The sequence below is a fragment of the Geospiza fortis genome, unplaced genomic scaffold (genome assembly GCF_000277835.1).
Source record: "Geospiza fortis unplaced genomic scaffold, GeoFor_1.0 scaffold97, whole genome shotgun sequence".
NCBI classification, from domain to species: domain Eukaryota; kingdom Metazoa; phylum Chordata; class Aves; order Passeriformes; family Thraupidae; genus Geospiza; species Geospiza fortis.
The window spans coordinates 298,077-298,378 of NW_005054343.1; the positions used below are offsets into that span (position 1 = coordinate 298,077).

General features: G+C 56.0%; 1 protein-coding gene across 1 annotated transcript in view; it reads right to left on the reverse strand.

Moving 5' to 3' along the window:
- IRX3 (iroquois homeobox 3) overlaps positions 1–302 on the reverse strand; it is a 6,634-nt gene that overhangs the window by 4,001 nt on the left and 2,331 nt on the right. The window lies entirely within an intron of this gene.

Genomic DNA, 302 nt, shown 5'->3' on the forward strand with positions numbered 1-302 from the left:
TGCGCGGAGGCCGCGGGCTCCCTCCTGTCCTCGGCCGCCGCGGTAAACGATCCGATCGCTTCTTTCTTCTCTCACTTTTCCTATTGATCTGAGTGGACCTAGGTCAGGTCCTAACAGATTGCCTGAGATTATTGGGACTCTGGGCTCTGATTGACATTTCTAGTCTCTCACAAGCCCCTCCTATTTCTTTTAAGTCTCTCTCTCCCTCTGCCTCCCTCTCTCTCTCATGCCCAGAGCTCGCTCTCGCCGGGTTTGTCACTAGCTGCGTCCCCCCCCCCCCCACCCACCCTTCTCTTTTTCTT